The sequence below is a fragment of the Pan troglodytes genome, chromosome 1 (genome assembly GCF_028858775.2).
Source record: "Pan troglodytes isolate AG18354 chromosome 1, NHGRI_mPanTro3-v2.0_pri, whole genome shotgun sequence".
In the NCBI taxonomy this organism is placed as follows: Eukaryota; Metazoa; Chordata; class Mammalia; order Primates; family Hominidae; genus Pan; species Pan troglodytes.
In genome coordinates this window covers 127847726-127873008 of record NC_072398.2, presented here as the reverse complement: position 1 = coordinate 127873008, position 25283 = coordinate 127847726, and the positions used below count along the sequence as shown (strand labels likewise).

General features: G+C 33.6%; 1 long non-coding RNA gene across 1 annotated transcript in view; it reads left to right on the top strand.

Annotated features, from left to right (window-relative positions):
• The window catches only part of LOC129144171 (uncharacterized), a 235496-nt gene that overhangs the window by 189596 nt on the left and 20617 nt on the right, over positions 1-25283 (top strand). Inside the window, exon 2 of the long non-coding RNA XR_008548328.2 lies at positions 22813-22870. This is a non-coding gene — a long non-coding RNA (uncharacterized LOC129144171). The remainder of the gene's footprint in view (positions 1-22812; positions 22871-25283) is intronic.

The window sequence follows — 25283 nt, the reverse complement described above, 5'->3', positions numbered from 1 at the left end:
AGAGTTAATAATACACAAGCATACACAAGCATACACATGCACAAACATACCACTCATAAGCCCACGTTCAGTATGGGTGTATGTTTCAAAAGCAGGAAATGCACTGTAGAGGCAAAACCTCATGCTCATGAAACTTTTAAGTCTTTTCAATGGCTTAGATCAGTTCTATAAAATATGTGATATCTGGAAGACAAAATAAAATATACAAGTATAATTAAATAATGCTGAATAAATATTTCTCCTTCTAATAAGTTTTGTGAATGTATTGGAAAAATTTTTAATGCATCCTCAGAAGTATTTTGGAAACCAAATAAATCATTGAAATGCCTAAATAATCAAATCAAAGGCTATTTTCCTTAACTTCTTTTTTCTGGTTTAGGTCTCAGAATTCTGGTAATTTTTATCTTGGTGAATTATCCATGTTTTTAACTCTCTAATAACTTGAATAAAGCTGTAAAGGACAGCTTGGGTAGGTGTTTGCCTGTGCTTGCAGAAAAGATTGTTGTTTGGGTATTTGTTTTGGAAAGAAGAGGTTGAACACTTCTCAGAGAACCAACAAATCAGCTGCTTAGTAATTTTAATCTTGAACTTTTGGAAATGATTCCAACCTTTTTATAACGGTTTCAGTAAAGATTTCTTACTAAGATTCTGCCTAACAATGCTCTTCAGTCAGGTATGTTGGACATTGCTGTGAATACTGGGAAACAACCCAAGAAGAATAAATTATAACTTTAAAATCTAAGCCAAAATACACACCCATTTAAAATACTTCTCTGTAATGTTTGGCTCATGTGAAGAAGATGTATACTTTTAATTCACTGGAAGTATAGCTGAATAACACTTTTAGATTATTTTCTGATTAATTCTCATTTCCAGGTAAGGAATAACGAAAGTATAGTGGTTTATCTCGGTACCTGCTTTTTCATGTACCTCTCCCAAACACTTCCTTCCACCTGCCTTTGACATCATAAACCTAGGTTCTTAGCCTGAGGCCTCTCATTCTTAATCCTTGAATTCCCATATCATATGGTAGTCCATTGTCTTAGGTTGGATTCCCTTGATGCACACTCTGACAGAATTCCATATGAAAAAAAAATCTGTATCTATCTATCTATCTATCTATCTATCTATCAATCATCTATCTATCTATCTATCTCTATATCTACCTACCTACTAGGGAAATGAGAAGAAAATGAGGCCATGTAACAGTGCAATATCAAGTAAGTCCTATGGAAGATATCTTTGGCTCAATCCTGCAGTGGAACTCTGCAAACACCCTAGATCAATCACACCTCACAGTTGTCCTTACCAGAAGATAGAATATTAAGACCCATCTCTCAGTTGTTTTAAGTGCTGTCTCTAGGGGACAGTAATTCCCAGTCACTGATGATTATCAGGGAGCATAGGTAGTGGTGGTTCTAACATCCTAAGGATAGTCCTTAAGAATGAGACACTAATGCTAACTGGTGGGAAGGAAAACCCACTGGGAGCCTGTGTGCATGAAAATAGTCCAGGGATACTAGGGTATATGGGTGGTGTTTTTATAGAAGTAACCAAGTATTGTCAAGTATTTAAAAACACACTTTAGATACCAGACAATCAGGATCAATTTCGGCAATTGTCACTAATTAACTGAGCAATATTGGACATTAGGTTATATTGTCAGGTTTCTTCTGATGTAAGCCAGCATGATAAAAAGCCAAAATGAGCCCATTTTAGCCAAATAAATGAAAATTTATCTGTTCATATAGTTAAATCACCGCCTTAGCTAAGGGTAGAGTTTTGCCTTAAGGATCAGAGGAATCAGGGCTCTGATACTAACCAGTACTAACCAGCAATGCTTTTCTCTAACATCTCTTCTTTGTGTGCCAGATTCATTTTCTTCCATGTAGTAGTAGGCAATATTGCCTCTATCAACTCTTGATTTTAAGCCTCACAATTTCACCCACATTTGCTCATGGTTTCAATTTTAAATGGCAGTAAAGAAAGAACTTTACTTGGCTAGATTTGATTTTTTAAAAAAAAACTTACCTCTTCTATAATCACTGTGGCCAGAGAAAGAGTTATTGCATTTACACGGACATGCAACCATCTTAGAGAGATACTTGTGGACATGAAAGTGAGGTCATGTAATATTAGAGAAGTTCTTATTTGGATAATATGGTTAGAAAGGGTAAAGTATAATTCTCCCGAAGTAAGAAGGTCAGATCTCAGAAAAAACAAAGTAAACTGAGCAAAGCAAATAATACATTTCTATGTCATCTGAGCTTTAGTTTACTAATTAATAAAATGCAGTCCAAAATATTTATTACATTCACTTAACAATTTTTTTTCAAGTATTACATATGATAATATCATCAAAATTGCTTTACAAATTATGAAGTTTAGCTAGTAAGTATTAAATGCCACTCACATAGGATATTGAAACTTCTCTCAGTCCCGTTCATCTACAATGTTTTTATATTACCAATAAGTACTAAAAGGTTAACTAAGAATTAGGCAAGAACCTAGAGTCTTCTATCCTATACTTTAGTAAACAAAACTTAGGTTTAGTTTCCGTGACAAGTTTGGAGCCGTAAATCTTGGTAGCATCCAGCTTTATTTTTAAGACAGGTGTATCATTCATATGGAAACAGGAAGAAGTCGATGGTTTTCTCACCATTATTTTTATAAATGCTATTAGGCATGTTATCTTAACAATTAGAAATATCATTAGGGCATCAACATATCAGCTGTCATAGGGATTTCCTTGAAAAAAGCAATCTCCAGGAAGCATATAAAAAATGTCCATCTTTTGCAAAACAAAACATAACATAACAAAAGGGAAAAAAGAAATAAAATAAGATGCCATTTGGACTATTAATTTCCATACTGCCTCAAGTTACTCAAACCAAAAACCTTTCCTAATACCATCAGTCCCAAAATTTGGTTCAACAGCATTCACAGACTTTACTCAAGGTTTGCTCTGACCTAGCTACTAGTGATTATTCAATACAGAGGGATACATTAAGAGAAAATTCTAAATCTTAAGGGTATCATAGTGAAATGAAGAGGTAAAATTCTCCCGTTCAATCTGCCGTTGTCCTCCTTATTTCTACTATGCCCTTTCCCCTGTGCTCCAGATCTTACCTCATTATGCTTATATTACGGCATTAGTCTTGTAATTGGTCTTTATGTATCCAGTGTTTCCGTCAATCTAACACCAGTCACACTAATTTTTCTAAAACAATTTTTTTACTATATTATTTCTCTTAAGAAAAAAATAAACATCTATGGCTCTAAAGTTTTAAAACAATAATGTTTATTTACTTACAGAATTTTAGAGCTATAGGGATGCTTAAAGTGTTTGCCCTAAATTCAACTCAATTTGGGATAACTTTTTTTCATGAATCAGGCTAACACTTAATAAGCTAACAAAAACATTTTATTTAAAGTCCTGGATACTAGACAAAAGTTATGGGATTGTCAGCATCTTTATGTTGTAGCATTGATTAGCAAAAGTAAAATTTTGAACAATCATAGAAATGTGAATGAGAAACACAAATAAAATTTGGTGTATATGAGTAAAGAATAGAAAACTGAAGGCTGGAAGATCAGTTAGGAGGCTTAAACAACTATCTAGGCAAGATTTCATAATAGTTGAAATTTGAATGATGGCAGTGAAAATGGAAAGTAAAGTGCAGATGCAAAAGACATTATGAAAGATAAATTGTCAGAACTTAATGACTGGGCCAAGTGAGAGGGATATGTGAAAACTATCTTGAGGTTTTGGCTCTGAGAGAATGGTGGTACATACTACAACCAGAATAAGAAAAATCAAATGGAGAAGTAAATTTGTTAAAGTTTCTTGACAAGAAATGATGTGCTCTGTTTTCAAAACATTAAATATTCCTGAACTTGGCATTTGTTGTTCTACACCATTACCGTTTACCTGGTAAGAGCAAGTACATTTTTCTTTGGGAAACCACTGCTCCTTCATCCTTACCTGACCCCTCCCCCAACTATAAGGATAGATCACCAGTCTTCCAAGGAAAGCATTGCATTTCCTTGGGCCCAGTGATTAATTCAGAGCAAACATGACCCAGTTGGAGGCAATATTACAAAATGAGGTTTTGCTCAAACAGTTGGGAAACAAAGCACTTTTTCTATTGATTCACCAGCAGTTAGTATGGTGTGGTTGGTAAAAATGAAGGCATTCAACAAAAGGTAATGCCAAAAATGGATTGAGCCTGGTTCCTGATGACATCCTTTGAAACCCTAATTCAAGTCTCCTTCCAGATTTTCAGAACATGAGAGAACACATTCCCTTTGGACTTAAATAATTTGGGTGGAGATGCTTGTCTGACAACTAAAAAAGCCACAACGCTTGCTTTACAAAAGCATTTACAAAAATTAAATTTCTTACTTTAAAAACAAATCAGGAAGACAGAAAAAAAAGAAAGAAAATAGCTTCCTAGAAAGCTACAATCTTATTATATATGAAAAATATATATTTGCCCATTTTTAAAAAGGCAAACATCTGTTGAGATTTTTCTTTTAATTTCTTTCTGATCTTTCCAAGTACATGTCATACTTCTGTGGGCATGTGCAGATGCTAAACTATATCATTACATTTATTTTATATTGTAATCTTCCTCTGAATCCATAGCAAGTCTGTCTTTGACATGTGTTCTCTTACAGGCCCACAAATTACTACTGGAATGGTAATAGTATATTCCCTCTTTGGGCAGTTTCGGCATTTCCTAAGAGGACCATATCTTCATTTGTGTCTTGTCTTTTCCATTAGAACTCCAGGGAATAAAACACCAGAATCAAGAGCAGGAAAATGAATGCTTGAGTAACTGGCATCATCAGTACATATGGTACACTTCATTTGATACTTTCTTTAAAAAGTGAAACCAAAGTCTACATTTTTGACAAAAATAACCGGCTGTTATTTTCAGTTGATCTTTTATTTTTTTTTAATACAGGCATTCTTTTAACTAATTCTCTACTTTTTTGCCTAAGTAAATCATTTGCTTGATATTTAATGTGTGTGTGCATACACATTGCTTAAGGACAAAGATACCATTCTGAGAAATGCATCATTCGGTGATTTTGTCTCTGTGAACATTATAGAGTGTACTTAAACAAACACAGATAGTGTAGTCTACTGTACACCCAGGCTATACTGCATAACCTATTGTTCCTAGGCTACAATCCTGTACAGCATGTTACTGTACTGAAAACTGTAGGCCATTATAACACAATGGTAAGTATTTGTATAGTTAAACATGTCTGGGCACGCATGGTGGCTCATGCGCCTAATCCCAGCACTTTGGGAGGCCAATGCGGGCAAATCATGTGTTCAGGAGTTCCAGACCATCCTGGCTGACATGGTGAAACCCTGTCTCTACTGAAAATATACAAAATTAGCTGGGCGTGGTGGCTGGCCCCTGTAATCCCAGCTACTTGGGAGGCTGAGGCAGGGGAATCTCTTGAACCCGGGAGGCAGTGGTTGCAGTGAGCTGAGATCACGCCATTGCACGCCAGCCCAGGCGACAGTGCAAGACTCCATCTCAAAAAAAAAAAAAAAAATCTATATTAGGCTGTTCTTGTTTTGCTATAAGGGAATATCTGAAGCTGAGTAATTAACAACAACAACAAAAAATAGATTTAACTGACTCTTGGTTCTGCAAGCTTTCCAGGAAGCGTGGTGTTGGCATTTGCTTTTGGTGAGGCCTCAGGAATCTTCCAATCATGGCAGAAGCAATGGGGAGTCAGCATGTCACATGTGACAGTGGGAGCAACAGAGAGAGAAGAGACTGAACCAGATCTTGTATGAACTAAGAGAACTAACTTACCACCAAAGGGATGGTGCTAAACCGTTCATGAGGGATCTGCCCCCATGATCCAATCACCTCCCACCAGACCCCTCCTTCAACATTGGCAATCACATTTCAACATGATATTTGAAGGGACAAGCATTCAAACTGTATCAATATCTAAACATAAAAAGATATAGCCCAAATATGGTATTGTAATGTTATAGGATCACCATAATACATGCAGTCCATCATTGACCAAAATGTTGTCATGTGGGACACGACCATATATCCTAGAATAGATTATTAATGAAGAAAAATATGTATAAAGAAAGGCTTCTGTTTATATATACATACCAAAAATTATAATACTACAATTATATATGAATATTTTATACAAAAGCAGATTTCCTTGTTCATAGAATTATATTTTGCCAATAAAAAAATGGCAATAAATATACCTTTGTTATTTCTCAGCACAATTATCTTTCTTGTCTTTTCTTCAGTGCAAAATTGCACTCAATATTTCATTATCTGGGAAGACTCAATCGGGAAACAAGTATTTCTTAAGCCCTAGTTATGTTTTTTCAGCATTACAAGGAATTCAGAGTAAGTATGTAATGAAATCTCTTTATCAGAGTTCAAAATCTAGTAATAGAAAGTAAATGGCAGAATTGAGGAGGCAATGCTAAGCTGAAGGAAAGGCACTGGATTGCTTGCTTGGCAAGTATACAAGCTGAAACAGCCAAGATGAAGACCGGCAACTTTTAAAACTTTCCCACTAACGTGGGACACTCAGGATGTGTAAAACAGAATTTCTGATCTTTCCTCTAATGACCCCACCCCCAACAAAATCTGCCTTTATTCCCACTTTTGCCACCTCAATTACTGACTGCTCATCATTCCTTTGCTCATACCAAAACTCTTAGGTCCGTCTTCAAGTCCATTAATTCTCTCACATCTACATCTATTCTGAAAAGAAATCCTGTTAGATCCACCTCTGAATTATCTTCAGACTGATTACTTCCCACTCTCACCACTCTTTGGTTCCTACCACGTCTTTCATGTGTTACTGAAGTCACTTCCTAACTGGTCATTATGCTTCTGCCCTGTTCCTTTACAGTCTCTTCTTAAGACAGTAGACAGTGTTATCTTTTTACAACATGCCTGGTAATGTCACTTCTCTGCTCAGCATAAGTAAAAGTCTCCATGAGGGTCTACAATGCTCTGCAAGCCCTGCTACCTCTCTGACCTCTCCTGCGTTTTACTGTCCCCCTTTTCGCAGTGGCCTTTTTGCTGCTACTCAAACATGTTAGTTAATAGCCACCTTAGGAACTATATTCTGGCTCTTCTCTTTGCCAGGAAAGTTCCCCAACTCTATGACTATTTTCAAGTCTTTGCCAAATTATAATTTTTAAAAAATAAACCACACACTGATGATCCATTTAAAATTGCAACCTCAGATATTTTCAATCAATCTTCGCTGTACACTCTATTTTTCCATAGCACTTGTCACTTTCTTAGTAATGTTAAATGATCCATTTGTTTATTCTATTTATTGACGGTCTCTGCCTGTTCTAACATATAAGCTCCACACAGGCAGAAGTCCTTGTCTGTTTTGTTCACTAATTTGTTCCAAGAACCTGGAACAGATGCTCGATACATATTTTTGGAATTAAATAAATGAATATGGCACAATGCCTACAGAAGATAAGGGATAAATAATTTGGAGCCAAATTGTCTTACTTATCATTTAAATCTATTTTTGATCATTTCACAACGTTTTATTTAGTCAATACAGCAACATCATACAGTGGATAATATTATCATCTCATTTTACACATGAGGAAATTAAAATATGTAATTAATTAACTAAGGTACTGAAACAAATTTCCCGAAGTCACTTAAGTGATAGGTGATAAGCTCAGAATTTGCATTCATGTTACCTGAGGCCAGAGCCAAGAATTTTTAATACTCTGCTATGTGGACTTTAATGACCTGCTTTGCCTTTGGGGCAGGTCAATCATGTACATTCTATGAGCTTTTTTTCTCTCACCAGTTAAGCAGGGATACTAATCCCTCTCACACATCATTGTGGTAAGTGACAGAAATATTTGTAAGTGTCTAGTAAATAATAGGCAATCATTAACTGAAAATAATATGCATGTCCTTCCCACATTATGCTTACAATATGAGATGTTTTACATAAGCACAATCCTTATAGGATGTGTCTCTGCCTTTAAAAGACATCTGAGAATTAGGTCAGGGGTACTGTAAAGGTCTAAGAAACATGCCCATCCTTCTTTAGTTTAGACTTGAGTCTAGAAAGTCAAAATTACTTCTCAAAGCACAAACTAATGCTCTAGCTGATAAAGAATGGTCCATCTTCCAGTGTGTCCCTTTTATGCATATTTCGTTACTGAGACTGCCAGGGCCACAGATCTTAGGGAAGATTCAATGACTTAGAGGACATCACAAGCCCTGATAGGGCCAGAAGTTCCAAGTCTCCACTTTGCCACTTATCCACCGAATATTCTTGAACATGTCACCTCTCTGTGCATGACAGACTGTAAATGACTTTTAGATGGCTAATCCTCTGATAGTGCTGACTCTGTGCCAGGCACTTTCCTGTGTTTTAGCTCCTTTGAACATACAAACAACTGTCAGATTAGAAAAAAGAGAAACCAATGAGGGTAAGTTTCACCAAAAATGACCATAAGAAAGAACTAGGTCTTAAGCTAACTCCTGAAGGACAGAAAATATATCTGCTTTGGATGTCTGCTTTGGATAAACAGATAAAAGCATTCCCAAAGCAATGACAGCAGAAATCCGTGATTAATAAACACACATTAAGTGCAGGGTGTCAGGTACCTGCTAATGCTGTGAGCATTCCAAACACACAAATAAGGCATGATTCTTACTGGAAAGCAGTTTATAAATTTCACAGTCCAGATAGAAATACAGACAAGAAGACATTTAATCATTATGAGGGGCCAACTATAACAAATATTATAAAAGAAACTCCACAAAATACATGAAATCAGGAGAAAACAGATTAATATTTTGTGAGACATTAGAGATTGTTTTATAGAACAGATGATATACAAACGAGAGATAAGCAAAATTTTGATTAATAGGAAAAATTTTAAGGACATTCCAAGCAGAAATGTATGGTTGGTTCTATGAAAGAGCAAATAACTCAGAGACAGAAATGCATGTAGAACACATAGAAAAAAATGAAGAGTGTGTGCAAAAATATAGAGTTTCAATAGTATTATTTTAAGTCAAGTTAATTTACTTGGAAGTCTCATTTTAACGAAAAAAGATAAATGGTGAAAAAAATCCTCCTAGCAGTTCAGGCAGCTAGTCCTACTTTACAAATATCATTTTTTTTTTGGTCAAATATTGTCTTTGTATATATGGAAGCATCTAGAGGGGAAACCCAAGACCTTGCTGAAATTTTCTTTATCTTCTCTCTTTCTCTAAATTGGCACATCATTAGTACTTCACTTTTAAGGAAACACACCTAGACATATTGATTCCACAGTAAAGCAAATTTATTCTTAAAGGACTAAGGTAAATACTATGGCTTTAATCAACTAAGAAAACATATCCAACTTCCCCCTGCCCAGCAAGTGCATTTGAGGCAGTGTAAGGTCTAAGTTTGAGCAGATGGATTTCAGTGCAAGTAATTACAAGCTGCAACATAATTTCCTTAAAACTACACACATACTAGACAAATACTTATTTGTGGTTATAGAGTGGGTAAAGTTACTATAAAAATAGTAGCACACCTTATAATACTGCCATATGCCATAATTTACCTTTGCCATATCTGAAGTGTCATATCTTGTTCCAGACTTAATATTTAGTAACTAACAATTTAATGTACAAATCTCTAGCCTAAGCAACAGAATAATTAGTACAGGAGGGTCCCCCTTTTTACACACCAAAAATATATTCGACCATGCAAAATGCCTGAGGATTATATAGAAAAGGAAGGGAAGGGATCTTTAGTTATAAAAAATAAAGGGCAATTTTCAAATAACTTATGAATTAAGGAGTAAACAATGTAGACATGCAGAAGAGTAATAATAGATCATAAATGGCAATAGACTTCTCTTATTAAAGTAAATGTCATGAAAATATCTTCAATTTGATGTTCACATGTCCTCTGAAAATAGAATTAAAGCCAATTATTGAAAAAATGCAGTGAAAGCCATCATACATTACATCCATTACAAGTGAATGAAATAACAGAATATGGTCAATCATTTGTGACTTATTCTTATGAAAAAAATCAACTTTGGGGCAATTTCTCATCTATTATTTCACCATCCAAAACAAACTTATTAAACAAAAACAACAATAAAACAGAAACTATCAACGAAAACATTTTCCTATGTTGATATAATTTGTTGTGCTGGTGGGGTTCATTAAATGAACCAGAGTCTCCCAAATATTCAGCTATTTTTTGGTAATTTCTTGAGAGTATTCCAATCCATTTGAGCTATTTATTTGAACCCACTGGACACCAGTTTACCACAGAGCAAAGAATAGGGTCCAGAATTCAGTTCACTTCAAAATATTAGAGGTCATAAGACTGTCCTGGGGTAAAAGCAATTCTTGGTGGTTTATATGAAATCTATCAGTTAAGTCAGCAAAGGGAATATTTTATGAGCTTTTCTAAACTATAGCACAACCTAAAAATGTGTGGGGAATCATAGATGAGATTCACAACTTAGATAATATAAATCAGTACACACACAATCTATTCCCATTATTTCCTTAGTTTTTATTGTTTCACATTTTATCATTCTAGTCAAAAGCTAGAAAAGGAAAATGCAAAACTTACCTCCTATCACAAAATCTATCATCAAAGATATTATGCATGGAGAAAAAAAAAACACCCCAGAATGTTTTAAAATGGACCATGAGTAACACTGACACAAACCATTTCAGGAAGTTAGTAGAGTTAAAACTTCGTTGCCATGAATTGAAGATGAGAGTTGAGGAGACATAGCCAACAAATGTACACAAATTCTCAGCAAGCATTACTGTAAAGCACAGACAATGGGGTAACAGCTAGATTTGGGAAGGCAGAGATTCAAGAAGGGAACTATCCATTCTCCAAATCTGGATTGAAAAGAGATTTGGCATCAATATAAATGAAACTTAAAGATATGGAAGCAACTATTTGATCAAGCTTAAATCTAAAATCATCTCTTTTCACTGTGAACTAAAATATCATTTATTGTAAGTTGGAGAGGCAGTTAAACATGGTGGATGGGACACAGAAATATAATATATCTTCCATATGAAAATTCACTAAAATTATTACAAAGGAATGAAAATCTGTTAATAAAAAGGCAAATAGAATGAAAAAATAAAACAGCAGACAAGTAATTAAAGAAACAACTTTATCATAGGAAACATTAGGCAGGATTCTCAGAATGATGGTGAATAAAAATACAAGGACAATAGTTGTGCATAGTTTTAGAGATCAGTCCAGGTGGAATCAGGAGGGATAAAGTTTCCAGAAGTGATGATAATGTAGATTAAAGAAAAGTAGGTACATACAGTTAAATAGATGATTGATAGACAGATAGATAGACAGATAGATGCACTGAGAGATTATTTAATGTGTTTGATGATTTGATCATTAGTTTTATGATTCTTTCCGAGTTGGAGGAAAATTACCAGTTAATACAAAGACACTTAAGCAAATGCAATAATGAAAGAATTACTAATTCTAGGAAAACTAAAAGCTACTCAAAGAAAAAATGTCACTATTGTTCATCATGTGGTTTAGTTTTCACAATATTTACATACAGTTATGTAAACACTGAATACTTATTTCAGCAAAAAATTAATACATTATATTGGGAGTATTGTGGAGGGGAAGTGTGTGTGTGTGTGTGTGTGTGTGTGTGTGTGTGCATGTGTGCACCCATGTATCATACAGAGAGAGAGAGAAACCGTGTTTTAAAAACACATCAGATTGTACTGGAAAGCTAACTACTCATCTTTACAATAGGAAATCTCTAGATGTCACCAATTTAAGTATTAAGAAATAGCAGCAAAATATATTTATTTAGAATCAGTAGATGGAGACTAGTTTCTAGCCAAAAGTTAAAAGCAGTCTTTTTGGATTGCAACTTGGGGTTGGGCAGTGGCCAGAGCAAGGTACTCCTATTTTCATCATAAGACTTTAGCTACAATCTGACTTATTAAACCATGTAAGTACATTAATTGAAACAATAATGTAATTTTAAAAAGAGTGAAGAAGAGGTTTCAAAGCTTTAGAGGAGAATACTTAGGGTTTTAAAGAGTTTTTAAGGATTAGAAAAATAAGAAAATACTTACAAAATGGAAAAACACTACCCTGTTAGTTCTTAAAAATGGTCTTAATGTATATTTCCAACCATACTGACCACAGCTTCAAAAGGGTTCCTTAATATCCAAACATGCATACCTGCGTAACAAACCTACATGTTCCACACATGTATCCCAGAACTTAAAGTAAAATTAAAAAACAAACAAACAAACAAATAAACCATTTACTCTGCCCAAAGATGCCCTCAGTCACTAGCATAAAATCATTCCTTCTCCATCTCCATCTGTCAAATTTCTGACAGTCACTCAAATCCTATCTTAATGCCACTTCATTTATTCCCCATCCTCAACCATTTAGAATATTTTACCATTGTGATGTCCACTGAACATTTCCCTCCCTTACTACATTTATTTAACCTCATTTTATATTCTTTTGCAAATTCATCTCATTCTAAGTCACTTAAATCGTGAGTCTGTTATTCATTTTGCATAGCTTGCATTAACTGACAAACCATTTGAACACATATTAGTCACTTCATGGCTGTGTTAAATAAAATTGAAATTTGAGATGCAATCCTTCTCTGTTTTTAAAAGAAGTATCATGACCTTGCCTTTGTTTTTATCATCACTAGTTTTAATTATTTAGACTAATACTACTGCTATGTATGACTACTACAGGTAACTTGGCTAAGAAACAAAATGAAATAGAGGATCTAAGTGTTTACATTTGGATATTTAATCTTAAAGTTCTTTTCATCAGAGATTTGGAGGTAATTAACATTTTATTTTGTTTCAAAATTGCATGTATAAGCACATGATGATGGCATATAATAGCCATGAGTTTGACCACAAATCACCAATTATAGGTTCTTATGGTTATAAATTTTTTGGGAAAACAATAAAAAGCAGACTGTAGCAATTGTTAAAATTAAGAATACTGTCTATGGAAATAATAATAAAAATCATTTAAAATAAAATAATTATTTGTTTTAACACCTGTATTCCCAGCACTTTGGGAGGCTGAGGTGGGTGGATGACGAGCTCAGGAGATTGAGACAATCCTGGATAACATGGTGAAACCCCGTCTCTACTAAAAACACAAAAATTAGCCAGGCGTGGTGGCGGGCGCCTGTAGCCCCGGCTACTAGGGAGGCTAAAGCAGGAGAATTGCTTGAACCCGGGAGGCGGAGGTTGCAGTGAGACGAGATGGCGCCACTGCACTCCAGCCTGGGCAACAGAGATAGACTCCGTCTCAAAAAATAATAATAATTATTATTATTATTTGTTTTAACCAATAATGACAATAATTTCTTCTTAATTATTAGATATATTAATTTCTATTACTTAAAGTGACTAATTTGAGTTATAATGCCATATCAGAAAAAAAGACAATTAATTATTGGGCACTTAGAATATTCCAGGTGACATCTAAGGTGTTTATATTAATTATCTTACATAATTCTCAGAGAAACAATAGCAACAGATAGACATTAATAGTATACACATAGCACTAACTATGTGCTAAACCCTCATCTAAGAGCTTTTCACACATACTAAGGCATCAAGCATCACAACAACTGTATGAACTGGGAACAATTATTATTTTCATTTTACAGTTGAAGAAATTATACCACAGACAGGAAATAATTTCCTTATGGTCATATAGCTCAAAAATTTAATACCAAGATTGAAATCCAGAATCTATGCATTAACAGCTATATTTAATAAGTGTTCTTAGCACTGTTATAATATAATATTTTTAGCTTTTAAAAATATTTTACTGAAACATAACATTATACAGAAAAGGGTGCAAATCATAAATACACTGCCGGATATAATTAAGAAAGACATGAAAAGATAGGAAAGAGGAAAACAAAAGGTAATATTTTATATTTTAAGTCTGTGTTTTTTCTACAATAATTTGTATGATTTACCCTATGTTTACACATTTCCGTATCTATCGTCAGAAGCTTTAAGAAATTTAAATCCAATGCTCCTTTGTTCGGCCTTTTATATAAATTAGAAGGCAATATATTCTCAAACACAGACTTGTTTATTCTTCGGCTAGTGTTCTTGCATTGGATAAAGTATACTTTTATAAGTATAATCCCACAATTCCTTTTTTAAAGTAATCTGTGATTTTTTAACTAAATATTATCTGTTCTGCACTACGTGTTTTGCTGTGCAAGTAGGCAGTTGCCATGTGCAACTTCAATGGATTCTTTTTGATGCCCCAAAATAAATCAAATTATACAGCAAGCAGGGATATCACTAAAGTCTATGTAAATAAAGATATAAAAAATTAAATGTAACCTGTCATTTTCCTTGTGACTATTGAAAGTAAAACCATTCATGTTGTTCCAAATAAAACTCCTGAGGGTCACAGTTTTTTTCTGAGAGGGTGGTAACTAAGAATGAACACTTTTTAGCAGGGAGAGAAAAGGCCTTTTGAAGACCTGATCAGGCTTATTCCCCATGATTCCTCTTTGCTTTACCATGTCCCAGACCTGCTCAGAAAGATTACAGAACTTTCTTTCATCAATCCATTCACTGCTGAGAGTAACTTCAAAGTGAATTGTCACAATAGCATGCAGTAGTCTGTAAGTATATAAAGCATAACATGGAAGTTGCTCAGTGTGCGGCTTAAATAAGTTTTCAAACACAGAAGGTCAAATGCATAGTACCTCAAAGAGTTTTTGTTCTGTATTTTTTTACTAATCATAATATTATCTCTCAGAAAACCGGTTTTCAGGATTTTGGGGACTTACTTCTATAAATTTATGCTTATCTCCTGCAATTTCCAATCTGCCACCAACGTTTCTGGTAAATCCATTCTTCATCAGCTCAATTTAGGATTTTTGCAATACTATCTCAATGAGTCTTTCTGCCTCAAAATTTTCTTCTCTTTGGTGCATTCTATACAAGACTAATAAATCAATCTTCTGAAATCTACAAAGTGTATAATAGAGTCTTTGCTCAAAAAACTTCAGTTGTTTCCCAATGTCCAGAATGAACATTTTGAATACAATTTGAATACATCCATATTCTTTATCTTGAGAGGGGAAATTTGCCTGCTCGCCTAAAACAATCCTCCATTCTTGTTAAACTGGTCAATATACCATCCTCTGTTCCACTTCACCCCACACCCCCAAAACCTGCAAACTTTGATAATTTATCAAATGATTTAAATCTCATTAATTCTTTCAAGACTACTTCAAGTGTCATTTCTTACTGAACTTTTCTAAGAATGCCAGACATCAAAAATATTTTTATCCTCAGACATGTTGAAGGTTATTCCTTCTATTGCCCACTTATATGGTACCTAACAAATGTTGCTTTATACTGTCAATTGTATTTTTTATTTATGTTTTGTATATCTAAATAACTTAAAAATTCTTTCACAAAATGGTCTATGTCTTACATGTTGTTATATCCTCAGCACACATCCCCAGAATTGAATTACTAAATGATAATTTAATAATGTTAATGATTATAATTGGTTTTCATTTAGTCTGTTTCTCATCCTTATAAAGGTGTTTAAGCCAAAGATGAAAACTATCCATTAGGAAAGTTTTAGAGTGAACCCATCATTATGTAGAGATTGACCAGATGACATCTAACATCTATATTTCATCTAATAACCCATAATATTTCAAAATAATAAATCTAAGCTTCATACATGCTATATAACTTATCTTGTGCAATTTATTCAGTTAGAAAATGTGGGCGAAGGATATGAACAGACACTTCTCAAAAGAAGACATTTATGCGGCCAACCAACATATGAAAAAAAGCTCATTGTCACTGGTCATTAGAGAAATGCAAATCAAAACCACAGTGAGATACCTTCTCACACCAGTTAGAATGGCAATCATTAAAAAATCAGGAAACACCAGATGCTAGAGAGGATGTGCAGAAATAGGCATGCTTTTCCACTGTTGATGGGAGTGTAAATTAGTTCAACCATTGTAGAAGACAGTGTAGCGATTCCTCAAGGATCCAGAACCAGAAATACTATTTGACCCAGCAATCCCATTACTGGGTATATACCCAAAAGATTATAAATCATTCTACTATAAAAATACATGCACATGTATGTTTCTTGCAGCACTATTCACAATAACAAAGACTCGGAACCAACCCAAATGTCCATCAATGATAGACTGAATAAAGAAAATGTGGCACATATACATCATGGAATACTATGCAGCCATAAAAAAGGATGAGTTCATGTCCTTTGCTGGGACATGGATGAAACTGGAATCCATCATTCCCAGAAAACTAACACAGGAACAGAAAACCAAACACTGCCATGTTCTCACTCATAAGTGGGAGTTGAACAATGAGAACACATGGACACAGGGAGGGGAACATCACACACTGGGGCCTGTTTTGGGTAGGTGGCTAGGGAAGGGATAGCATTAGGAGAAATACCTAATGTAGATGACAGGTTGATGTGTGCAGCAAACCACCATGGCATGTGTATACCTATGAAACCAACCTGCACGTTCTGCACATGTATCCCAGAACTTAAAGTATAATAATAACAAAAAAATGTTCAGCCACTTCAATGAGTAAGCACAATAGAAAGAAGTGTAAGTCCAAATCACCAAGGAACTTGTAGTCTTAGTGGAGACACAAGCTATACACACAAAAAAATCTCCTCAATTAACAATAGCAATAATTTGGTAAGAAGTTTAACATGATGAAGAAACAAAAAGGCACTTAGCTATTCCTTGAAATTTTCTAATTCACTGAACATTACATCTTCATGGAAATAATGTTCCTGTCTATGAATTTGTTTTTTTATTTTTATGACCAGTATCTAACAATCTGTGAGCTTCCTTAAATAAATATTTCCATATCAATGAGATTTCTAACATTTATCATTATATTTCCTACTGGAACCATCATATCTCAATATCTTAAACACTGTACTAATACAAATATTCATTAACCTAAAATCTTGCATTTTTCTCTTATTCTTAAGATAAAACACAACATTTTCATTAGTCTTATCACTTCAAATTTTGCTATTTTAACTTTATTGATTATTACTGTTCAAATAATGGAAATTAATCTTTATTTCACTTGATTAATACATAAAATATTATATGAGTCCAGGTTGAATGAAATCATGTATTTTATAGCAACAAGGATGAAGCTGGAGGCCATTATCTTAAGTGAACTAACGTAGGAACAGAAAATCAAATACCATATATTCTCAGTTGTAAGTGGAAGCTAAACATTGAGTACTCGTGTATTTGAGAGTGGGGCTAGGAGGAGAGAGAGGATGGAAAAACCACCTATCACGTACTGTGCTTATTACCTGGGTAACAAAATAATCTGTACACCAAACTCCTATGACAAGCAATTTACCTGTATAACAAACCTGCACATGTACCTCTGAACCTAAAATAAAAGCAAACAAAATTATACCCTAGTAACATAGTTTTAAAAAAAGGGAGGGGGCTCAAGTTTTTTATTTGGTGGTAATATTTCAAATATTTCGAATGTCTTTCCTTCCATGCAGCCTAAAATGGCCTACTTCTTAGTGGATTTACATTCATATTTAGATAATTCTTAAAAATGCAACATAATATTGAGATCAACTGCCATCACTGACGACATGTAATTGATTATGAATGTTTCATTTTATTTTTGTTTTGTTTGTGTGACTTGGTAAGCAAGGATTTGAAATATGAAATAAATACATTACCTTCTAAAGTAAAAGCTATGTTAAAAATATATGTTCTCAAGCTAATCTAGAGAAAAGATTTAATTCCCATTTTGGAAAACAAAAACTGAGGCTCAGAAAGAGGGGAAGCACGTTTATGTTAGTGTCTATCTTTTCTATACTTAGGAGTTGGTGAATAAATATTTATGAGATGAAACAAAAGGGAAACAAGTAAAAAAAAACTAAAGATAAAAAAGTAATGGAAAGGAAAAGCAAGAGGAAGGAAAGAAAGGAGGAAAGAAGGAAAAAAAGCAAGTAGGATGTTTACTAATAAGGTAATGGTAGTTACTAAAAAACAGATACGTTTCAGAATCTCAGTAGCTTACACAATAGAAAGAAGTCTATTTTTCTCTCATGTAAAAAGTCCCAAATAGATGTTCTTGATCAGCGAGAGGCTCTTCCTAGAGCTGATTCAAGAACACAGGCATTTTCCATGTAGTTCCTACCATCCTCAGCAAGTGGCTTCTGTGGGGAAGAGCATGAGGACAGTTTTCATGACACACTCCTGGATGTGGTACACATCACTTTGACCACATTTCAACAGGTTCAGTAAACAGCTATCCAGGATCTGCCATAGGAAGGATGGAAGAACAGAAATGAAATGAAGGAAAGGGAAAGAAAGAAAAAAGCCAACTTACCCAAAGACACACAGTTGATAGGCAACAGGTAAGATTTGAACCTACACCTCTTGGATTCCCTTCATAACCCAAAGATTAGCTACAGTGTAGTTTGCTTCTTTTGAAAGCATCAGAAACAGTATGGGAAGATGACTGTTTAAAGAAAATAGTTGTTTATCCCTGAATAAATGATAACAAACTCATCAATTTTCCATCTTTTTATTGCGGTAGTTGACATTATATATTTTATTTCAAATTCAATATTGGAATTAATAAATTTTGATTAAAATAACCAAGCATATGTCTACCTCAAAAATAATCCAAAGAGCACTGAGTAGCATTCTCTTGTTCTGTTAGGTGCTGACTCATACTCAAATAAGTAGTTGTCATATTTTTGACTGCATTTTTTAAAATCATGGGATGTAGGTTACATAACACTTAACACATATTTATTTAGGATGAAATGTAACTTTAAAAATAAAAAGAGTGATTGGACATATGATGATCCTTAATCAAACCAAGGTATGTAGAATTTGAAGTCAGTTTTGAGCTTCAGATAATGAGTTTCCTATTTTATATGTTGCTCTATAATAGTAGAAATAGAGTTGTTTTTTGTATCTGGGTCAAATATGACTAGAAGACCCACTGAGGCTGAAACAGAAACAATTTTTTTAAGTTAGAATGAAAGAAAAGGAGTACCCCAAAACTCAAGTTTAACAACTCAGTTTGTAAAAGTAAAGATTCCTCTAGCAATAAATTTCAAGATAATTGTCAAACATTTTCCCTTTTAGACAAATATTGAGTACATTAACAATGGCATGTTTATTTAGAAAACTGTTAGATCAATACAGCTCTTTATATAACACTAAAAGAATTTTTTACTAAATTCAATTACATGCCTTATGAGAAGATAAAACATTACACTTCTATTCATTTTTTAAGGTAGACAACAATAAGATCACCTCTGTAACTTTTTGAGACTTATTTATAAAATATTTCTATAAAAATCTCATGATTGTATTATCTCAAATGGTATACTGTAAAAATCATTGCCCTATGCTGTGAAATAAATGTTGCAATTTCTCATACTAAATTAATATCATCTTAATATGAATGGATATGTTAACTGAAAAAATATGGATTAACCACTAAATGGATAAAGTCAGTCTTCTTTCTTTTGCCATTCTTTCTACCTTCTATTCTGTTCAAATCATTCTCTATTTCTTTGATCTGTCTTTTCTACCAGTAAAAATATTGCATATAGACTTCAAACAAAAATGTTGCACAAACACACATTTGTGGAAGCATGATCCTGCAGCTAAACATTTTATATGCCTCTGAAATACTGACTGAAAAATTAGGATTAACCCATACCACAAAAGAGAAAAAGAGCCAAAATGGTAATTATTTTAACGTCAGAAAATAAAGTTGGTCATGATTATTACTGGAACACATTTAAAAGTGTGAGAGGAGATAAAAACATTGTAACAATTAAAAATAACTGTGGGGATTTAAAAAGAATATTAGTATACCATTATCATAATCAGATGTCAGAATAATATTTGGTCATATAATATACACCATTTTTATTATCAATAAAGTTCAAAAGATTATGAAGATCAGAAAATTTGCTTAAGTAATTAAATTTGCTAAAAAGGACCAGTTTCACTCTAACTTATTTGTAATACTAAAGTGAATCTTTTTAGGGAAGTTTTCAGAATGTCTAAAGAAAGTAATTTTGTTTTTGAGATGTACAGTTAGCTGCCTGACACTAATATGTAAATATGCTGCCTAAATTGTCATGTTATATATATTGCCTTGTGCATAAAAAATGTCCGCTACCATTTCTTTCAGTGCATCTATTTTCATTCTTATTGAAGACGATCACTTCTTATAAGCAATCACCCTCGTCCTCAGAAGCTTATGATCTAACAGTCTAACAGGGGAAAGAGAGAGGGAGAGATAAAGAGAGAGATGAAAGGAGAAAGAGGGATGGAGAGAGAAAGGAATGGAGGGAGAGGGAGAAAAGATGATAGCATAAGGACATATAATAACAGAGGTTAAAAATTATTATTTTATAAATTAAAAGGAAGTAGCAATAAAATGACAATTTTAATAGACATATAGGCAAAATAAGCTATATAATTTGTGAGCTCCACTTTAAAATAAAAATACAGGGTCGTTTGTGCAAAAACTCTTAAGAATTTCTAGAAGCAGTGGTACTTTAAACCAAGCTTGGGACTTTTCTGAGCAGGAGCCCTGTGCGACTGCACAAGTCATGCATACATTCATGAAGTCAGCCCTGTACATAGGACAGACATTTGTTGATAATCCTATATATTTTCATGAATCATACTATAGTAATTATTCATCCAGACCTCATTCTCCTTCTGGATCCACAGTTTGTGAGAGTATCTATCCCAGTGGATCACTCTCTGGGTATTATGGCCAAGCACTAACAGACTGTAGTTTATCAGTTTGGGCAGAAAACAAATAATTAAAATTTAATAAGGAATCTCAGGTGTATTTGTTTAAATGGACTATATATGTCCCATTTATGCATATATATGTATAATTATAAATATAAATATATATAGTTTGAAAAACATTTTTTCTAGCAAATTATGTTAGCAACTTTTTACAAAGAATAAAACAAGCAGTATTTATACACAGTTGGAATAATTTTGAATGGTCTTTTTATTTTATTTTTTGTAGAGATGGGGGTCTCATTATGTTGCCCAGGCTAGTCTCAAACTCCTGGGCTCAAGCCATCCTCCCACCTAGGCCTCTCAAAGTGAGTGCTTTAACTTATAGTCTCTCAGCTTTTATTTGTCTCATTTCAAAAATATATTGATTTCTATTACATGTATTACTTAAAAAAAGAAATCAACAATTTAGACCAGGCTTTAATACCACATTTACTGAAAGATTTCCATATCATTGAAATCACTGGTGCTCTTTCTTTCCTCTAAACTGCTTAATCATTTGTTGCCTGCACACAGCATATTCTGCCTTCTATCACAATTATTGTCTTTTCTAGAATGTACACTCCTAGAAGCCATGAAACATGCCTTAAGTGTTTTCTTAAAAGTCACAACCCCTAATGAGGTGTTTTAAGATGGTAGCAGCTCTGTATAGGTTTCTTGAGTGGACAATCCAATAAAAGTTTGGTTTAAAATGTTGTGTACTGTTTTTGTAAGGAAGATCAAGAAGATCAAATATAATTGTCAGTATACAGATAGCTTGTTGTGGTTGGGATACGATGAAAAATGATTACTTTTGTTCAAAAAGATCAAATTTAGTTTGGCTTTCTAGAAATGCCAAACTGCAAAAATTAAAGTATTGCATTTCTCCCAATCTTTTTATATATCCTTAAGCTTTACTTTCAAATTATTTCTGCAGCAGAAGAAAAAGTAAGAAATGTTCTGTAATTATAGTAATTTATACAGAGCATTTTGGTAAACAGAAGATCAACTTAAAATTAAACATTACTAATGTTTGCTTACATTTATATTTGCACATCCCATAATTTAATAATTTTAATATTTTATATTATTTTGTTATTCTTACCTTTAAAAACAAGTATTTGACCTTCAATTTAGAGAATAAGAAAAAAGCAAGCAACCAATGCATAGTCTTTCTGAATACACATTTTGAAATGGATATAAAATCATAGTTCAATGATTCTATAAGTATTAATTTGTTCATTTATTCTTTCCTCCCTTCCTCTTGTCTTCTCTATTTCCTTTCTTTCTTATTTCTATTCTTACATATTGATTTAATCCAAATGACATTAATTAAATCTGTACAAGGTAGACATCTGTGAAGGGAGGGGCAGTGGAAGAGGATAATATTCACACAAGGAGTTATTGTTGGCAGCCTGGCATGGAATATCAGAGCCTGAAAGAGTTTCAGAGCACAACTAAATGGGGATGGTGAGGGTGGAAGGAGAATGGAGTGGCAATGATGGCAATGGAAGTTTGGTTGCACATAGTGAGGCTTGATCATATATGTGTACTGTAAAAATAGAAAGCTAGGTGTAACATTGTTGAAAAAAGAAGTTACAAATAAGAACGAGGAAATAACTACAATATACTGTGCTGCTATTGGATTGAAATTAGTATACTATTGTAAACTCACGGTTTTTAATGCACAGAGATAGATGTAGAAATATAGATGTATATGTATGGTGTGTGTGTGAGCATACATTCATATATTTTTCTAGCACTAAGAGGGTCTGAGAGCTACTAAATTACTATAGTAATGAACACAATTAGTGTCTATATCTTAGTTTCTAAATATCTTTCTCCATTAAAAGGAACCAAGACTCCTTGGATAAGTGGCTGATTCCAGAGGTATAGCAGATAAAGTATAAGGTAAGTGACAAAATTTGTGTCGGGCCAGAAGGAAATGCTTATATAATGAGGGGAATATCAAAAGGACACAAATGCCACCTTGAAAGTGCTTCTATTGGCCAAAATCTGAGACAATTTGAGCATTTGCATAATTCATTATAGTAACAGGATATAACCTATTAGGTAAAACTATGCTAAAACATGCTAATATAGATGATAGGTTATTAGATTATTATATAGAGAGAGGAAGGTGGGGGAAGAAATGAGAAGAGAAAGCTTTGAAAGCTTTTTCTTATGGAAGAATGACAACTAATAGATATAGAAGAAATAATGAAGTTATTGGGACAGCTAATAAAATTGAATTACATTTATGGATTAAATTATAGTAATCTTAATTTGCTGATATTAATGCTAATTTTCTGATATAGTTGTTTTTTTTACATAGAGAATTTCCTAATTCTTAAACTATGTATAAAATGATCGTAGTGATGAGCATCATGTCAACAATTTATACTTAAATAATTCAGGATTTTAAAAAAATGTCCTTTGTGTTCTTCCTGTAATTTAACTGTAATTTATGTCAAAATTAAAAATTAAAAAATCAGTTTAAAATACCAAAAGTGAAAGGCTTTTCGCCTCAAAATCCATCTGGATTCCAAGGTAGCCATCTTTGAAAAATTATAATTTTCAGTACAAAGAAGGGTATTCTCACTGATCGAAGTGTTAATATGTCAGATACATGAAATATCATACATGTTTGATTTAGAAGCATTAGAACCTAGAATTCACTGTGTACCTGGTTGTTCAAATAATATGAATGATTTAGGCTGTTGTTAAATAAACAATTTGTGAATTTAACCATCACAAAAGTCAAGTGAATCACAAACATCTGATAACCAAGCCATCTGCCTGATTTGGTCATGGAGTTGCTAACTAACTAAAATTTATTTGATTTTACAGTCATCTTTATTCTTTAATTAGTTCAGTCATATAGCAATTGTCTGTTCTGTCAGACAAACTAGAAGTGTGAATCAATCACAAAATCTTCCACCTTCTCATTGTATCTTAGACTCTATATTGAATTCATTCCTTATTTATTGAATGGCTACTATATTCTTGATCATTTTCTAAGAACTGAAAATGTTAAAATAAATAAGGAATCTGCTTTCAAAGAGGTTATGGTTCCGCTGGGGAGACAAGTTTTACACAGATACCAAAAAAGTTTTGTCTACAGTTTTGTTCAGGAATTATGGATATAGCAGAAGTTCCAGTTTGATTCTATAATTTAGGATGTTTTAGCACTTTAATAGAACTGCTACAAAGAGACAAAAGGAATCAATTTCTGAGAGGGTCTTGGGAGTTGCCTAAGAAATATGAGAATGGATTTAATCTGTTTTGGGGGGAGTTTTTATTTTGCTCTAATGTTTGAGTTCTTGGTGGGAAGAAGGAAAGAAAGAAATAATATATAATATGGGTTTATCTAAATTTAGAATCCCACAGTATACCCAGGTACTCATGTCTGTGCTATAGGGAGACAAAGGCTACAAGAAGATGCCAAGTGTGCTAATTTCATGTTGCTCGGTGGTCATGGGGACACAAGCAAGATGCACAAAAAAGTGGCACAACATGAGAGAGAGGAACCATCTTTCTTTTGTTGTTGTTGTTGTTGTTAAAAACAGCTAGGCTTTGATACATCCAAAATTCCTCACTCATAGTGCTTCTTTTCACTTTAACAGTTTGCTCTTTTCAACGTCATCAGGAGGCAGAACCCTTGAGATAGTCAGTGACGTTGTGATTTCATTCTCAATAGCCACGATGATGAGGTACCATGTTCAAGTGTTTTTGAGAGCAGGCCAGAATAAAAGAACACGAAAAGACTAACCTGAGATCACTTATATAGCCCACGAGAATTAAAGCTGGAATGGAGCCAGGAAATCCTTCATTTTTCAATTGGGGGCATTGAAAGTTTTAAATGATGAGTTATTAATCGTAGTAGGATATTACCATAAATTACATATATATATGTGTGTGTGTGTGTATGTGTGTCTATATATATGTATGTGTGTGTGCTTGTGTGTATATCTGTGTTTATGTATCTACAATAGTTGAAAATAGTCTATAATCAGGACATTTTTCCTGTTATAAGCTCCATCTGAAGATAAGCTACATGTGCACTTAGGGGTGTGTGTGCGTGTGTGTGTGAATGTGTTTTCCACAATACTATTTGTAAAGCCAGTCTCCAATTCTTGATTCAGTTTGACTACATAGGTATGTCCATACTTCTTCTATTGCAATTATTGATAGATAAATATTTCAGTTACAGTTTCTTAGTTTATGTATTGATACAACCACGTCTGTTCTACAAATTGACGACATCCTTTTCTTAAAGTTCCCTAAAATGATTTATCTACTATGATTTTTTTTCCTTTTTTTA